We start from the raw sequence: 16,482 nt of genomic DNA, 5'->3' as shown, positions 1-16,482 counted from the left end.
GAAGCTGATGTTGCTCATCGCCTAGAAACAAGAGGACAAAGGGGGTAAGGTGAAAGGGACATGGGTCTTGGGAGGCTAAGGGCAACTGCAGCTGGGCTTGGCCTCATCTTGAGAAATTTGGGTCCTGCTGGGCTGCTCCAGGCAGCATAATGCACAAAGAAAGCCTCAGGCAGGCTCCATATTTTTCTCCCTCCTGGGTCTTCCTGTCCCTTTTCCTCTGCTGAAGATGAGACAGACCTCTGCCTCCCAGAGGTGGAAGACCCAGGGCACCTTAGGGTCCCTACTGAGTCCTTCATGACCACATGGGCTGTTTCTCCTTGTCCTACCCATTACTGACCCAAAGTCCAAGGCCCGGCAGTCCCAGCAACCTGGCACTGTCAGGCCTGCCTGACCTCCGTCACTCACCTCTCTGTGGCATCTCCTGGCTTTTCTCCACATGCAAATCCCCACAAGGAAAACGCCGCCAAGCAGGCACAGGGCTGGGCTGCTCCTGTATAGCACCTCCACGTGCTCCTGTATAGCACCTCCACTATTTTGGCTGTGCTCCAAAATGCTCAGTGAGGAGGAGCTGTGCCAGTGCAGGGGCATTGCCTGGGCACTGTAGACCCATGTTTGCTCTCCTGTGCTGCTCCCACAGGCTGTGGGGCAGCCGTGGCATTGCCCACAGCACCAGTGGGGTGCTCAGGGGCTGTGGTGGCACAGGCAGGAGCAGATTGCGGGTCCAGCTTTGGCAGCTCTGGGGTTGGAGTGGCTGCAGGACCTGCGGTGGGAGTTGGATCCGTGTTGGGTGCAGCTTGGTAGGTGCAGAGCAAACCTCAGCACCTTGTGCTTTGTGTCCCTTGGGGATTGCCAGTGTGCTGGCTAATATGGGCAAATGGACAAGAAAACTGACAGTTTCTTGGTTTGTATCAGAAACTGTGTGACCAGCAGGACCAGGGAAGTGATTGTCCCCCTGTACTTGGTTGCACCTCAAACTGTGTTCAGTTTTGGGCCCCTCACTACAAGGAAGACATTGAGGTGCTGGAGCATGTATGAAGAAGGACTGTGAAGCTGGTGAAGGGTATAGAGAACAAGTGCTGTGAGGAGAGGCTGAGGGAACTGGGCTTATTCAGCCAAGAGAAAAAGAGGCTCGGGGGAGACCTTATCCCTCTCTACAGTGAATTCAAAGGAGGTTGTAGCGAGATAGGGGCGGTCTCTTCTCTCAGGCACCAAGTGACAGGACAAGAAATGGCCTCAAGTGGCACCAGGATTGAGGTAGGGTATCAGGAAACGCTTCTTCACTGAAAGAGTCGTGTGGCACTGGAACAGGCTGACCAGGGAAGTTGTTGATGAGGCACGGGCAGAGCCAGCAGCAGCAGCGGCAGCAGGACATTTACACCGGGCGGCGCCGCCATTTCGCAGCCCCTCGCCGAGGCGACCGGCTCCGGGGCAGTCCTTTTCTGCAGCGGAGCGGGGGATGGAGGCGGGCAGGGCTTTTTTTCGGCACCGAGGCCACTCGAGGCAGCCGAGGCAGCCGCCAGGGCCCGGCAGCCCTCACAGGAGAGGCTGACAGGTGATGGTGCCAGCAGTGTCCCCTCCGCTGCTGTACAAAGGCACCCCCGGGGAGTGGAAGGGACCTGTTCAAACAAGTAAGTGTGTAAGTAGTTCAACCCCACTGAATTTCTTGACCTTTGCTAAGTAGGAGAATTCAACAGCTCACGAAGAAACACACAATGGCAATGCACCTGAAGCTTTATTTAGTTAGAGTTCCCAGTCCCTGCATGAGGTGCTGAACGTGTTGCTTCTTAATCGGTTTATTTTGGCAAATGAGTATAATCTAAATGCTCTCAATATATATTCACGAAGGTTAAAAGGAAAAAGCAGTATATGTTCCTAACAATACCTTTTTATTAGTCTAAGATTCTTACTTGCTAGTTGAGAAAAATTCCCTTTGTTGTCAAGCTGCTACAGTAGGAAGCAGATGGCTGTTCAAATCCCAGAATTCCCACCAGGAAATGTGAACAGATGTCTGTAAACAGGAAAAAAAAAAAAAAAAAATCTTTCTGTAAGTCCATATTCTGGAAGCAGAGCTATTTATCAGATTTTATAAAAATCTGCTTCCAGAAGCTAATAAGCCATTTTGTTTTCCATTACCTTTTTCCTGTTCCTTCCCCACACTTTGAAAAATACCTATTCATGTTACCTATCGGTAACATGATCAAAGCCTATCGGTAACATGAATAAGGCTTTGATAAATAAGACTAACTTCTAGTAGTGTAGGAATAGTTCCAGTAACCCACCTGACAATTGTGTATGTGTGTGTCATCCCCAAAATGATAGCTGCTTTTTCAGATTTGCAAACATCGCAGGCACAAAGTCTGTCATTGGCACAAGCGTTGTGCTAAAAAGCAAGGCTCAACACAAAGCTGAATTCATTTCTGGAGACCTAGCCATTATAAAAGTACAGAGATGGTGGTAGGAAAAGTTTGAGGCTCAGCTAAAGTTTTGCTAACACAGCCCAAATCCTGTATCATTTTCAAATACTCATTTGTCTTCCTTGTTTTTCAGCGTTGTGTATCCAGTGTATCCAGTACACTAGAAAGGAGGACTACCTACTCTTAATAATGCCATTTGATCTCTAACAATACATGACATTTAATGTATGAACATGGAACAAGAGATTGACAGCTGGCCATAGGCACCATTTAGTGTCATGGATGCATTTTTAAAAAATTACTGGAGGGGTGTGTGTGTGTGTAAAGAAAAGAAAAAAGAAAAATCAGACTTTCAGATATGACACCCCTTGGAGATTACAGAATATAAAAACAGCTTAAACTCAGTTATTGTACCCTTAAGGATTCCTCTCTGATTTTCTCCTACAGCTGACTTTCAGACCTTGAAACAAAAACAAGCGTGTCTGAGCTTTCGTATGTCTGAGTTTTCTCAGGTTACTGAGAAATAAAGTGGCTTTATTGCAATTAAAGGAACATCAGGGAAACAATTCTGTCTTATATTCACATATAAGACAAGGGGTTTCAGCCAACAGAATGTGCTCTTGGGGTTGCTGTCAACTCAGTGCTCAGTAGTGGTCAGAAAAGCAAACTGAATGGAAGGTATTAATAGGAAAGAATTAAATAGCAAAATGGATAGCGTCATTCTCAGAACATGTACAATCATGGCGGAACACCATAAACAGCAACAGGCCTTCCCATTCCCTCCAGAGAGGGTTCAGAGAAGGACAATGATAGTGATTTAATGTATGCAATGGCTTCTGAAAAAGAAGAACAGAGTAGGTCTGCTCAACTTGGGAAAAAGACAACTGTGGAAGGACATGACAGAGGTCTTTAAAACCTGTGTGCAGTGATGGGAAGATAGACAAGAATCAATTGCTCTCTGTGCCTTCCAGTGTAAGGGCTGCAGGCCTCCAATAAAGCTACTGGTTGCCTAGTTCAGGATAAACAGAAGGACCTAATTCCTCACACAGCATGTAGTTAAACTATAAAATTTATCATGATACGTGGTGGATGTTAAAATTTTACACCAAATGTAAAATCACTGGGTAAGTTCATGCATAAATCCACTGAGACATTATAAATGCATAGAACCCCTCAGCTAAAATGTAAAATGTTTGAAGGTTGAGAATGCATATGAGCTTGTTCTGCTCTCATTCCCTGACATTTTAGTGCTTTCAGAAAGGAAGCTGGACAAAACAGATCTTTGGTCTAGCTCAGTTTGGCTCTCTGTTATTTTGTGCAGACAAACATCTACTGCCACCACAACTGAACTGTAGAAAAGATTAAGTACCTCTGTTCTTCTACATACTGGGAAACTACAGACATCTCTTTTATGCTGTAGAGAGAAAAAGAAAGAAAATAGAGCCATGGCAAATGCAATGATGTATGTAAATCGTTTAATTTTGCTAGGAGAATTCTGAAGGTTATTAGGCCCCAAATTTATCCTATTTCGACTCAGGTATGTTTTGTAGATACAGACTTGCATGCTATAACAAAATATACACTTTTCATGTAGCATGCATGGGAAATTCAGACAGCAGCTGCATGCATTCAGAGATAAAATAAGAAATAGATGTGAACACAGAACTATTGCCAAAAGGACTATTGGAAACAGTCATCCCATTAGATATAACATCTTTAATTTTTTTAAATAAAATTGGGGAAAACACTGCAAAAAGAACAGGTATTAACCAAAATAATGTTTCAAAACAACTCATAATAACATACAAAGAAGCATTCTCTTTTTACTAAGAGTTAACCTAACACATTAGCATGTTTGGCAAAGCTGATAATCTGAGTGGAAAACATCGTCATTGGCACAGACACAAAAGATTATTATTTCAAGAATTTTAACTTTGCATCCTTGCTCTCAGTCTTCATTTATGATGAAAAGCTGAAGCTGTGAATCACACAGATCAAAGCCCCTTTGTTTATGATTAAATGTAGATAATGAATTTGTAAATCCGTGCCAGTGGCAATTTTGAAATCCATGATTCAGCTCAGAGCTATGAATTTCAGCAGGTTATGTTTTTTTCCATCTTGCCATATATACCCACAGTTACAGTATGAGTCTATTCCTGACCAAACACAAGGACACAGTCTAGCTGTCCCGTTAATTCTGATAAACTCATAATGAATTTTCCACATAACTTACACAGCCTGTTGTTTTTATTCAACTGTAGGCACTGCCTAGGTTTTGGCTTTGATTAAGAAGTCCCTAATTCTGCAGAAACTATGCTCCTTTCTTCTTGCCGGGGAAAAGAAAAACTGAAATCCATAAAATGAAGATTGTTTTCTACACCTTTCTGTCTCACTTTCCCTCGAGAATCTTTCAGTATTGACAGACAGTTATTACTGGTATCAGAGTTAATTTGATATAGAGCCATCATTTCTTTTACTCCTCAACCAAGAGATGCCAGCATAAGATTTAACAGAATACACTGATTTAAAGTGGACTGTCTTCAATGCTACTTCATTCGATTACTTTGCAAAGTAAACTAATCACGCAGGAAAGCAGACGATGGATATGGAGGTGAGAGGGTAATATTCAGGCTTCCTAACAATGAAACTGCTTGAAATACCCAATAGCATTGTTTTCTAAGCTGACGCTACTCTCCTGACAGCTATCGTGTGTCTTTGCCAGAGGGCCTAAGTGACCAAAGCACCTACTTTCAAGTGACACTCACGAGAATATAAGTAGTTCTTTATCACCAATTAGCCGTGACCTTGGCTTGTGAGATATTCCAGCAAGAGCTGTATTTTTAGAATGTAGGTTAATACACTGAACTCAAATCTGCAGGGTTCATTGCAAGCCAGACATTCATACGTGAAAGAGGTGTCATAGGAAGATCGTATATCAGGATAAGGAGCTCATTAAATGGAAAGGAAACCTGCAGTAATTTCAGAAAATCTATCACTTTTGTTAAGTACATGGTCTAAGGACTCATGACAAAGTATTCAATTTTAATGCTTCTGTAAAACCAAAATCAATAAAACAGGAGCCATGCTATGTATTAGGATCAGCGTTCCCAGGCCGTGCACAGTGCAGCTATTTAGAACCTCAGAGCCAAGATGTCTCTGTTTTCCAGAAACAGTGAAACAGTTTTTCTGGTGGCCTTCTGCTCTGGAATGAACACTGGGTGAGAGAAGAGAAAAAATAAAGCTGTCTACATTTATGCAATGAACTTCTAAATAATAATGATAATTAAAGCCACCATGCTCGAAGCAACTAGCCTGTGTATACAGCAATGCGCTGTTCAACCTTCTGCAAAGTGCAAGATGTCTGGAACTTCACCTTCAGCTGCACACAAAATAAAATGTTCAATTTTGATTAAAAAAAAATCTAAATTTAAAAATTTCTATCAAATTTGTGATCTGACTGTCTTTAGAGAAAGCATCCAAACTAAGCCTTCAAATGTCTGTTCCTTCCACCTATCCTGACATGTAAGTAAATGCAATTCATTTCTCCCCTCCCTTTTCTCACTAGGCTTTATTTTCTGATGAATGAAAATGAGAGGGTCTTCTTCCAGTGAAATTGCAACCAGAGTGCACCTGATTTTACACTTGCTGTCGAGGAGTCGTACAAGCCAGCAGAGCCACTGTTTCACAAACACACAAATGCTGCGCATCAAGTGGTGCAATGCAGAAAAAGCCCACATGAACCACATGCCTTTGCAGGAATTGAGACAGTGCTGGAGCCTTCTTTTCTCACTGAGGATGCAAGAATGAGGCAAAGAGAAAGTTTTGAAGACAGAGAAAATAATAACAGAGGGCTACAGCTGGGGGCCTGGCTAGTTAAAGGAAGAGCACAAGAGGAATTTCTGTACTTCCAGAGTGCTGTTCTCTCTCCTCCCTATATTGAAAAGAGCTCCACAAAAGGTGAAAGAATTAAGTCAACTGCTTCCTTTAGGATTTCACTATATTACTTTCAGAATTAAATGTCTGTGACACCAGATGTCTTATTTAAGATGTACAATAAGGTGAGCTGGAAAACCCATACAAAACGTTTCTTTACCCTTAGCTTATCATCCAGCTGCATTCATCTCCAGACATTTTATGCTGTTAAGGGCAGTAATTTCTTTCTCCTTAAACTGTTTCTCTGACACAGCATGAGGACTTCCCCATTACAACTCCTGCCTCATAGACAGCCCCTCTGCGTCTCACTCCAGTGCTTTCAATAGTAGCAAACTGGCAAGTCGGTTCCTTTTTTTAAGGTCATATCTCTGAAAAAGTCTGTGAATACTGACAGGAGCAAAATGTTTTAAAGAAAAAAATACCAAAATCTAGATTTGGGTTTTGATTTTTTTTTTTTTTTTGTAGTAGTGTTGGTTGGTTTTTGTTTGGTTTTTTTTTGCATTTCAATTCAGAGTCCTTCTTGTAGAATATTTAGTATATAATGAAAAGGTTATTTAATTATCACAACAGTAACACACAGTATTCTACTCCTTTTCCTCCTTTTTTTTTCATAACAGAACAACTATGATTTACAAAACTTTGCATCATTTAAGAAACTAGGCCACTGGCAGTAGGTGTTTAATTTCTACGGGTGCTGTAATTTCCTGATGCCCGTCTCTCCAAACTGTTATTTGGTTTGCCATCTGTTTGTGTGTGAAAATCTGCACCTCGCTGATGATCTTATACAGATTTGTCAAACTGCCTGGAGTTCTGTGGGTATCACCAGACCACAATATTAAAGAGGCTGTCAAAAGAGCATTAAACATACTGTCATAAGCATCGCATGCAAGCTGGTTTTAGCAGGTTTTTCTGCGTAAGTGCCTATCGCATACACCAAGACAGACTTCAAACAATGGTGTTCTGGATGTGCCTTTTGCATATAAGACCATGCAATGTCAAAAACAAAACACATTTCTCTTTTTCTTGGAATCAAATTACAGGCACAATCCCTGATTCCAGAAGTAAAACCTCTGTGTAAACAAATAGCTGTTTCATTAGAGGCAAAACACTTTAAAAAAGACTTTTTTTGGTGGTGGTATAATGCCAGAGTGAGTTCTTTACAACATAAAGGTCTGGACAACACAGAACATGAGGCTGTCTCATAACCGATCAGCAGTGGACCTCTATGGAGCTATTCCATACAGCTTTAGAGTAGCTGTTTGGGAGGTCCGGAGTTTGCTCACACTCATTTTTATTTGCAACCAAGTTTGAAATTGGAGATAGCAGTTTGACTTGAAAGTAGCTTTCTGCATCCTGCACACGGTGGTGGTCAGTCACATTCTTAAGTCTGGGCAAAAGTAAGACTGCAATTACAAGTCAACTGCATTGGAACTAAGAGTCTGCTCAGCACTGGAATACATTTGTACATTTTAATTTCAGATACTATCTCATTTGAAATACTTTTGGGCACACTGGAATTCAGGGAATAATGAAGAGTCTGGCTACTACAGCAGGAGGCATTAAAACAAGGTGAGCAGGGCTGTCATGGATGGCAACGCTGCATTTGATGGTGGTTTTCTCACTGCTTTGGCTATATAGAGAAATAGTGAGCCACTGGAAAACTAAACTGGAATTTGTGTGTCAACCAGGTTAAGTGCTCTGTTTATTCTCTTAGATTATGCTCCGCTTGTTATCTGCCACTTCCTATACATTTGCTGCTTTAAAAATATTTTTGATTTGTACGTTTTGTGTATTAGATGAAATGCATGAATGACAGGAAAAAACAAGGGACGCTAAAAAGCATATGATAGATTTTGCTCAAGAAGAAATAAAATGTAAAAAAAAAGAAAAAAAGATGAGGCAAATAAGTGGAAAGAGAATGTGGAGTGATCTGGCTGTATATTCTGGCTCATGTATTATTTTTATTTTTTCACTTAGAAATCACTCAAGTCACCACAATTGCCTAGGCATTAGATGCACAATAAATATTACATCTGGATCTTTTTTAGCTTTGCCATTACTTCTTAATCCTGCACAGCACTACAGCACATATATATCACTACCTCAGACTCCTAGACCAGAAATCAAAGTATAAGCTGGCTATACTTTGCTGGTACAGTATGTTAATGTGCTAGTTGCTATGGCAATGCACTTATCAAGTTAACTCTTGACTAACAGTTTGCCTAAATAACGCGGCAATGTGAGTCAGTGCAGAGCGCTGTGCAATGACAGCTGGATCACTCCTGATTTTTAAGTTGAGTCCTTGAAAATTAGCAGAGGCATATCTAAGTTACATGGCATTTTTGCAGTGCAGCTTTTCGATATGCTTCATTTTCAGCAACTGAAAAATGCCTCCCTGTGTATCAGAAAACAAATTCTGCTTTTCTTCTCCTGCAGAAGGATAGCAAGAACATCGTGTTCTGGATGCTGTTACAGAGAGAAAGCAATTGAGACACAGGCTGTCGTCTCAATGCTCACTTGCAATCTATTCATAGCTGAGTGATGTTAAAGCCCTAGTAATGAACCCACAAATTTTGGATGCTTGAGTCAGAATAAAGATTAAGGGAGCAATGAGAAAACAACCTTATTGCATTCTCCTGCCCTTCTCTATCTGTACTTGTATCTCTATTCAGCCAGAAAACATTTCCCCTCCTTGCAATTTACCGAAAAACATTTAGTGACACTATCATCTTCCTACTTTGTACTTCTAGCCACCTACAAGTGACATTGTGTTTCTCTAATAGGCCATTATGTTGTCTGCCTGAAAGCGTTTGTTTGATATAATTCCTTACAAATGTACTAGAAAAGACAGATTTGTTTCTAGCTTTCTAAAAATGTATTTTAGATTTATTTTTTTTAATGATGCTGCTTTTATTTCAAACCTCTTTACCTATAACTTCAGTTTTGTTCTCCCATAGTATGATGGATCTTTCCTGCACTCAGGAAGGCTGCAGTTAAGTCATTCAGTTTTAGCACTCTTCCTGAACTGACACACAAGAAGCCAAGTTTTATGAAAAATAAAAAATAAAAAATAAAAAAATCCAGCTCTCTCAAGGAGGGCTGATTCATTCCCAGTGATGTGGAGGGGCACAAATGCTATAGGTCTGCTATGGGAGTAAGGTTTTCAGAGCCAAGCCAAAAGAGAGGAGAATTTCAGTTCTGCCCTTAAGTTGCAGGCATTTTTGAAAAATGATTTTTCTAATTGAAGTACTAGTTGCTATTAAAAAAAAAAAAAATCATCTGTTTTCTGGGCATAACAATTGTACATCCACATTGAAAGCAGGGGGGGGATTTTTCACCAGATCTTTCATTTTATAATCTTATTTCATACTTATTCTGCTTTGAGATAGCCCGGATCGACCGGAGGAGCCAGCTGATGCATCCTGAGAACAGCAGACTGGTCCAGGCACGTGGCAGAAAGCAACCACCAAGGTGAGCATTTGTAGATGCAGATGAGCTCTAATACCGAAATGTCTGATGTGCATTACATGAAGGCCACTCTGCACCAGCACTGGGTGATTCCAGATGTATCAGTGTGTAACAGGTTGAGAGGAAATGGGATTGTTTACTCATCCACTTCCATTTTATCATTCAACCCACAAGTGATTTCTAAAAGCAGAGATATCCAAAACCTGTGTGTGCAGTGAGGAGTCTGTTGAACAAGAGAAGTAGCAGGAGAAGGTCCTGACCCATAGAGGATCTCCACACTGTACAAACATTAGCCAGACAGAAGTAAACACAGGGAAAAGCATTAATTCCTTTATAAGATCAGGCTGTTTGTAATATATTTTGATTCAGCACCTTGATGCCCCACTTTAACTGATCTTCCTTGGAAGTTTTCTATTCCCCGAAAGATTTCCCTCGAGCAGAGATAAGAAAGAAAAAGCAATTCAAGTAGTAGTCTTGAGGAGCTCAAGAGGCCACAATGGGACTAAGCAGAAATATTTATTGCTGCTCTGTGTTCCTTTTCCATAGCAGGGGAGCATCCTAATGTGAATTACAGGAAAGAAACTTACTGAGAATTAATTCTGTTTTGTTGACAAAGCCAGCAGTATAAAAACATAGTAAATTAACCAAAATAAATAACTAGATAATAATAATAATAATATAAAGAATGTATTGTATGTTAGACCAGTTGCTAGTATTCTGTCTCCTGTCAAACTGTTGATACTCTTAAGGACAATGCTAGAAAAATGAGCTAATATGAACTAACCTGAGATTCAGCAAGGACAAATAGAGGAAACAAGAGCCCCTTGCAACACCATGGGCTGGGGATGGACTGACTGGGGAGCAGCTCTGCTGAGAAGCCCTTGGGGCTGTTGGTGGGTAAGTGGCAAGCTGAACATGAACCAGCAATGTGCTCTGGCAGCAAGGACAAGTAACAGCAGCCAGGGTTGTATTAAGAGGCAAATAGCCTCTAATTTGATGAAAACAATTATCTTTTCTTTCTCAGTGCTCATTAGAATACATCCAGGCACTGTGTCCAATTTCCAGTCCTGCAACACAAGAAAGTTATCAGTAAGCTGCAGCAAGGTCAGCAGTGGCCCCTGGGATAGTGGGGGCTGAAGGTTGTGGAGTTTCTTTCCTGGAGACATTCAGAAGCGGCCTGGACATTGTCCTAGGGAACAGGCTCTAGGTGACCCTGCTTGAGCAGGAGGGTTGACCAGATGATCTCCAGAGGTCCCTGCCAACCTCCTGTGATTCTGTGAACTAGCGAACTCCAGAAGTCCTTCCACCCCAAGTGATCTTGAGATCCTAAGAAACACTTCAAAGAAAGTAGGCATATATAGCCACTCTCTGCTTCCCTAGCATTCGGAATTGGCATATAAAAGATACTGGAGTTTATATGCCTGTTGCTTTTTGTCTATTAACTTCTTGTCCGTGAACCTGTCCAAAACTATTTTCCTCCCTCTACTAATACCAAGCATATGATTTTGCAATGCTAATTTTAGAACAGTTTACAAGTATTCCCCAAGCAGAAAGAAACTAAATTTAAATTCCTGGGGGGGAATGATTTGCCTAGCTCTGATGGCCACAGTAGCAGCTGCACTTTTAATCTCCTATTCTGCAAATATTTATGAAAGCAATTTTACTGACTAAGCAGTCCATCCACTCTTCACAGGATTTCTATCCATTTTTCACAGGATTTCTCATCCGAGTGCTAACACTTATGTTCATGTTTGCAAGAGTAGGTAATTAATGCTATTTCTGATTTTATCTTCAGCCCAGTAGGAAGACAAAGTACACAGAGATCTGTTCAGAGAGTTTTTTGAACATAACTATTTCCAAATCCTTAACTGCATTTTCTTCCATGCGTTTGCCTTCATGCTATCTCTCAAGCAGCAAACAAATGAAAAGAATATAGGCCAGAATATGTCATTTCACTGTTTCTGGAAAGCACTGTGAGCATCCAGAGAACTGTTTCACTTAAACACATTGCACAGTGGCCACTGAGTCTCATCTCTCATTCTTTATTCTGGGCTCCAACCTGAAATTATTAAAATCTCAGAGGTTTTTTCCTGCTGCAAATATTCGTATTACTGTGAGCCAAATAAGCAAGCACATCACGAAGTGAAATTAGCATGTACAATTTGGTTGTAGGATGGTTTTTATTTTTTCCGATGTAAGGAGGGGATCTAAATTTGACTTTTCAAGTTGTTTATTCTTTGTAACAGCCTCCTCTCCCTGCAAGAACCCCAAGGCACAGACCAACTATGAAGCATGTCTGTAGTTGTCTTGCTGATGGTCTCCTACACCAGGCGGACCTACTTGCCCAGTGCTAGTGCCAGCCCTGTGAAGTGTATGTTGCTTTTTCTTGTCCTTTTGGATAATATATCTCTTGCGAGTTTCTCAGGATGGGATTCCAGAGGCCCTTAAAAGAGAAAGGGCACTGTGCTGGACTACAATGGTGGATTTCTGTCTGTGCCCAGCACTGTGAGGCATTTATTTCATGTTCTGGCTTTCTTGTGCTTTGCTCTAAAATCACAAGAGTTTCTTGATTGGCAAGAGCATTGATCAGCCCAGTAATAATCTGCTTACATGCTTCACTGATGAAACAGAGCTAGGCTACAGCAGGATTGCTCTCCATGTCATTACCATACCCACTGGGGATTGGGATGCTTATTGCAGTGAGCAAGGTCATGGAGAGAATTTTGTCCTGACCATGCTTTTCCCGCTGATGCGCTGTGGCAGCCATATCCCCAGTCAGGTTAATCAAACCCCCTTTAATTTGTATTTTCTCCGTTAAGATGGCAGCTGCAATGGAAAAGATAACCTCTCTGACCTCGGCGATCATCTCTCACTGTGTTTTTTCATCCCTGAATCTGTTAATTGAAACTACAGAGTGACAAGAGCAGCACTCCACGTAGTTTAGTCCCGAATCATGTAAGGCCTGCATCTCAGCTAGGAATTTATGTATAACACTAATTATGACTGACATTGCCTGTTAGAGTGGGAGATAAAAATCACATCGCAGTGTAGCTGGAATGGTCCTGCAACCTCTTTGCAGCTGGCTTAATGTTTCTTCACAAATAGCTTGACCTTTAGAAAAGGGAGGGGGAGGAAACGCAGGAGGTGTTTTGAGCTTTAAATGATTCCCATTTGTAACTCCGTGAATGGCACACTGGGTCCGATTTCCAGTCTCTGGCATTTCTAAACTGACATGTTACAAACAGGCAGCAGGCTATAAGCTACCCCCCGGGGGGAAGGAAGGAGGGAAGGAAGGAGGGAAGGAAGGAGGGAAGGCGGTCAGGTAGGTACCCGGCCAGCAGGCCTGCGGTGCCACAGGCACCCACAGGCCATGCTGCAGCTCCACAGGGTTATGGCACATTCGTAGCACCGTAAATACGTTGGGCTGGTGCCCTGTTGCTGTGTACAGATTGATGATACCTCTGCAAAGCGATTCTGGAGAGGATATAAAGGCTGTGGAGAATTGGGACTCGGTGCCTTTTACCCACGCTGCTCTTAATTCACACAGGTACCGGAGAAGGCGGCTCCAAGCCTAGTATTTCTTCCTGCCATCCTCAAATGGAATAAAAGAGACTGGGAATAGAAAATAAATAAATAAATAAATCAATCAATGTGGAAAGAAAATGGAGGCTTTGATTGAAATCCACAAGAGGAGTCTGTAACCCTGCAAGGCTTGCCTCGTGCTGGCATCACTAAGAAAAGCTATTCTACTCCAGTTCATACACTGAATTTCAGGAGTAATCACTGATGACAGCCAGCCACTTTACAATGTAAATAAGTAACACAAGTGGGGGATTTGTTAGAGATTAATTTTTATTTTTTTTTTAGGAACCAGATCTGGTTGGTTTTCTGCAGACTTGAATTTACTTCCTATTTCACCCTTAGCTGCTCCCTGATCCAGGAAGTATTGAACATTGGCCTACAGATGTGCTCAGGCAGAATAAAGTCTAATGGTTCCTCATTTAAATATGTCACACATACCCTTGCCAGAAAGCTACTTTGTGATAGTAGGGATCATCTCTCAACTGAGGGCAGTAATCCAGAACCAAAGTAGACAGTACTGATAAAAGTGGAAAGCAAACCCACACAGCGGCTAGCTGTACATGAGGCAAAAGCATTTGCTGCCCCAACTGATGCCAAAAGGGAGAAGCCCTTTGTTATTAAATCAATGGCCAGAGAGACAAGATTTATGGTCTCAATTTAGTGACCTTCCATTGGGAAACAGGACACTCATTTACTCCCCTGAGAGTAATGAGGAACTTAATGCAGGAATTGTTTTACAATAGCTTCAAAACAGCACCAAGCTGTCAGGTGGCAGCTGGTGACCCAAGCTCACAGGAGCTACGTCCCTAACTGGGGATGGTGCGCTGTGGCTGCAGACCCTGGGTGCCCAGCCACATGCCCAGCCACTCCACGCAGTGTCTGTGATGTAGACAGAGCTGCAGTCAGTCACTTCTACTCCTTGTAGGTGAAATGCCTGCACGATATCCACCAACCAAGCAGGCAAGCTCCCCAGGCACACACCAGCTGCTAGGTACAAGCTTGACTGTTCTCAAGTGCAGCTCTCCAGTTGCCGCGTACAAGAGCAATTCGCGTGTTTCTCATGCACTCAGTTTCTGTATCCCACTGGGTTGAGCACCGCAGGCAGGAACGATGAGCTGACAAGTACCTGAGAGAAGCCTCTCCTGCCTTTCTCCAGCACCATGCTATGCTCAAGTCGGCAGCAGTCGGAGACCAAACTACAGTCAGGCTTGTTTACTTCCTGACCTAGCTTAGACGTGCACAATCTGCTCCCCACTCCTTTGAGGCTGCTGGAAGCTTCTAGGAATCAGTGATTCCTCGGGCATGGATCTTGCTAGGAGAAGAGTCTGTCAAGGCGTGTATGAACAGAGGGTACCTAGAGACTGGCAAACTACCATTAAAATATCAAGTGGAAACATCTACAGTTTATAAGGAAGGTTAAGATGCTGGGGGAAACAAACTTTGGGGGGCTCTAGTTGGCATTAAAAAGCTTTTCAGTTGAAATTCTACAAATATGTGTAGTTAAAATGTTTAACAAAAGCATGAGAAAGTAACATTTAAAAAATAATCAGGAACAGTTGAGGCATTTGCATGCTACAGAGAAGGCAGGCAAAACAAAGAAAGATGACTGAAATGAGCTGAAAAGAAAGAAAAAAAATCTGCAAAACCTATATGAACTGCAGCCCCCTTTTTATGGCTCCCTTAAGCCTAAGGCCTTGTGGCTCTGTTAAGACAAAGGGTCATCTTTTTTGATTGCTCTACCCTCAAAATGCAGTTCAGCTGTTCAGTTTTAGTTAGAATAATTGGGCTTTCTGAATTCATTCTTCTTTCCCCATTGCAGGAGAATTTTAAACTGCCTCAAATCTTGCTAAAGCCCTTTGTATGAGAAAGATAGTCACGTAAGTCTGCTTGAATTTAGGCAAAGCTACTAGTTCAAATTCAATAAAGAATGATCTGGAATTTATACTAAAGAGAAAAGGAAATAAGGCTTTCAGAGAAAATAAGTTCAGAAGATCATGCTTTAAGAAAAACTGAGGCAGCACACCTGTGCATGGATAAAATCAGTCTCCAAGAGTAAAAAAAAGTCATCCCTAAATAAAAGGAGAAAAAAAATTGCAGATATATAGTAGAAATGTTTAAAAACTGTTCAGAGAGGTGTAATTATACAGCATCTAAAATGAGGAGGAAAGAAATGATGGAAAGCGTAAACACTCACTAAACAAATTACCATCCGTGGGTATCCATCTATTTGGTTAAAGCATCACAGTGTATCAGTAGCACAGCTAGTAAGCTTTGTACTAACGTTGTTTTTTGTTTTTTGTTTTTTGTTTTTTTCCTTTTATTTCATATGTTTTTCCTCAAAGCTGGTATGAAAGATAGGATTTTTTTCCTCCTGTAGTGGTCCCGGCAGACTTTCAACCTTTTGGCTGGTATCGGCTATCTTCACAAAAGAGAAAATAAACACCCAAGACTCTGAAAACATGCTCCTTCAGAAACATGCCTCTCAGCACGTTAGCCTCATCCAAACTCTCTTCTGCAGAGAGAAAAGTTGTGCAGGATTTAGGCCTGTAGGGACCGTGCTTAGACTGAAGGGTTTTATGTTTGCAGGGAGCGCTATGCTCACTTGAGACGCGCTGGGAACAATATGCACTGCAGGTGGCAGAAAAATACTGCCTTGGAAGTGACAGAAGACACTAATTACTTTCAATTTAAAGCTGAAAATACACAAATTTACGTGGCGTTACACGTCAGTAGTCAACTTCTCCGTATCATTAGTCCTTCCACTGACTTGAAAGCAGAGCAAATATCTTTCACTAAGAAGCATACTTTCATTAGTGGTATAGTAACATGGACTAGTCCTTCTTTTCCTCTCTTGTCCTTTCTCCTCTCCCTTCCTCTCTTTCCAGTTCCCCACTGAAAAGGAAACTAAATTTCAAATCAGCTTTCCTATTTTCTTGCACAGGTGCTCAAGACAGACCCAAAAGAATAGCAGTTTAGGAAACAGTGGGAGAGAGCAGCCTTTGAAAACATGGAAGAATCCTACTGTGAGAGTCTTTCTTGATGGATCAAGAGCTGTATTTACAATAAGGGAATTAAAATAATCCTG

General features: G+C 41.7%; 1 long non-coding RNA gene across 1 annotated transcript in view; it reads left to right on the top strand.

Moving 5' to 3' along the window:
• Positions 1 to 219: 219 nt before the first annotated feature.
• LOC140001911 (uncharacterized) overlaps positions 220 to 16,482 on the top strand; it is a 30,552-nt gene continuing 14,289 nt past the window's right edge. The window contains exons 1-3 of the long non-coding RNA XR_011807691.1: positions 220 to 1,254; positions 7,827 to 7,916; positions 9,737 to 9,818. This is a non-coding gene — a long non-coding RNA (uncharacterized lncRNA). The remainder of the gene's footprint in view (positions 1,255 to 7,826; positions 7,917 to 9,736; positions 9,819 to 16,482) is intronic.

Source organism: Anas platyrhynchos, chromosome 2 (genome assembly GCF_047663525.1).
Source record: "Anas platyrhynchos isolate ZD024472 breed Pekin duck chromosome 2, IASCAAS_PekinDuck_T2T, whole genome shotgun sequence".
In the NCBI taxonomy this organism is placed as follows: Eukaryota; Metazoa; Chordata; class Aves; order Anseriformes; family Anatidae; genus Anas; species Anas platyrhynchos.
Note: the sequence above shows the minus strand (reverse complement) of the source record. Positions and strands in the feature narration are given on the sequence as shown.